The sequence below is a fragment of the Durio zibethinus genome, unplaced genomic scaffold (assembly GCF_047325235.1).
Source record: "Durio zibethinus cultivar Kanyao isolate XHJ-2024 unplaced genomic scaffold, ASM4732523v1 HiC_scaffold_3, whole genome shotgun sequence".
NCBI classification, from domain to species: domain Eukaryota; kingdom Viridiplantae; phylum Streptophyta; class Magnoliopsida; order Malvales; family Malvaceae; genus Durio; species Durio zibethinus.
In genome coordinates, this window is record NW_028323044.1 from 10,886,851 (window position 1) to 10,889,350 (window position 2,500).

Consider the following 2,500-nt stretch of genomic DNA (forward strand, 5'->3'; position numbering starts at 1 on the left):
CTCGATCACCAGCGGCACATGCTGAGCCTTGGTGCGGGCGGTTGCCTCGAGCACCATCCGCAGACCCTGGGCCCTGGTGCGGCCGGTTGCCCCGATAACCATCGGCACACGCTGGGCCCTGGAGCGGCCGGTTGCCTCGATCACCATCGGCAAAAGCTGGGCCCTGGTGCGGGCGCTTGCCTCGACCACCATCGGCACACGCTGGGCACTGGTGCGGGCGCTTGCCTCGACCACCATCGGCACACGCTGGGCCCTGGTGCGGGCGGTTGCCTCGATCACCATCGGCACACGCTGGGCCCTGGTGCGGGCGGTTGCCCCCAGCACCATCGGCACACGCTGGGCCCTGGTGCGGCAGGTTGCCTCGACCACCATCGGCACACGCTGGGCCCTGGTGTGGCAGGTTGCCTCGAGCACCATCGGCACACGCTGGGCCCTGGTGCGGTCGGTTGCCTCGATCACCATCGGCACACGCTCGGCCCTGGTGCGGGCGGTTGCCTCGACCACCATCGGCACACGCTGGGCCCTGGTGCGGCAGCTTGCCTCGAGCACCATCGGCACACGCTCGGCCCTGGTGCGGTCGGTTGCCTCGAGCACCATCGGCACACGCTGGGCCCTGGTGCGGCAGGTTGCCTCGAACCACCATCGGCAGCCTCGACCACCATCGGCACACGCTGGGCCCTGGTGCGGGCGCTTGCCTCGACCACCATCGGCACACGCTCCGCCCTGGTGCGGTCGGTTGCCTCGAGCACCATCGGCACACGCTGGGCCCTGGTGCGGCAGGTTGCCTCGACCACCATCGGCACACGCTGGGCCCTGGTGCGGGCGCTTGCCTCGACCACCATCGGCACACGCTCCGCCCTGGTGCGGTCGGTTGCCTCGAGCACCATCGGCACACGCTGGGCCCTGGTGCGGCAGGTTGCCTCGAACCACCATCGGCAGCCTCGACCACCATCGGCACACGCTGGGCCCTGGTGCGGGCGCTTGCCTCGACCACCATCGGCACACGCTCCGCCCTGGTGCGGTCGGTTGCCTCGAGCACCATCGGCACACGCTGGGCCCTGGTGCGGCAGGTTGCCTCGACCACCATCGGCACACGCTGGGCCCTGGTGCGGGCGGTTGCCTCGACCACCATCGGCACACGCTGGGCCCTGGTGCGGGCGCTTGCCTCGACCACCATCGGCACACGCTCGGCCCTGGTGCGGTCGGTTGCCTCGAGCACCATCGGCACACGCTGGGCCCTGGTGCGGCAGGTTGCCTCGACCACCATCGGCACACGCTGGGCCCTGGTGCGGGCGCTTGCCTCGACCACCATCGGCACACGCTGGGCCCTGGTGCGGCAGGTTGCCTCGAGCACCATCGGCACACGCTGGGCCCTGGTGCGGTCGGTTGCCTCGACCACCATCGGCACACGCTGGGCCCTGGTGCGGGCGGTTGCCTCGACCACCATCGGCACACGCTGGGCCCTGGTGCGGCAGGTTCCCTCGACCACCATCGGCACACGCTGGGCCCTGGTGCGGCAGGTTGCCTCGAGCACCATCGGCACACGCTGGGCCCTGGTGCGGTCGGTTGCCTCGATCACCATCGGCACACGCTGGGCCCTGGTGCGGACGGTTGCCTCGACCACCATCGGCACACGCTGGGCCCTGGTGCGGCAGCTTGCCTCGAGCACCATCGGCACACGCTCGGCCCTGGTGCGGTCGGTTGCCTCGAGCACCATCGGCACACGTTGGGCCCTGGTGCGGCAGGTTGCCTCGACCACCATCGGCAGCCTCGACCACCATCGGCACACGCTGGGCCCTGGTGCTTGCGCTTGCCTCGACCACCATCGGCACACGCTCCGCCCTGGTGCGGTCGGTTGCCTCGAGCACCATCGGCACACGCTGGGCCCTGGTGCGGCAGGTTGCCTCGACCACCATCGGCACACGCTGGGCCCTGGTGCGGGCGGTTGCCTCGACCACCATCGGCACACGCTCGGCCCTGGTGCGGTCGGTTGCCTCGAGCACCATCGGCACACGCTGGGCCCTGGTGCGGGCGCTTGCCTCGAGCACCATCGGCACACGCTCGGCCCTGGTGCGGGCGCTTGCCTCGAGCACCATCGGCACACGCTGGGCCCTGGTGCGGCAGGTTGCCTCGACCACCATCGGCACACGCTGGGCCCTGGTGCGGGCGCTTGCCTCGACCACCATCGGCACACGCTGGGCCCTGGTGCGGCAGGTTGCCTCGAGCACCATCGGCACACGCTGGGCCCTGGTGCGGGCGGTTGCCTCGACCACCATCGGCACACGCTGGGCCCTGGTGCGGGCGCTTGCCTCGACCACCATCGGCACACGCTGGGCCCTGGTGCGGGCGCTTGCCTCGAGCACCATCGGCACACGCTGGGCCCTGGTGCGGCAGGTTGCCTCGAGCACCATCGGCACACGCTGGGCCCTGGTGCGGCAGGTTGCCTCGAGCACCATCGGCACACGCTGGGCCCTGGTGCGACAGGTTGCCTCGAGCACCA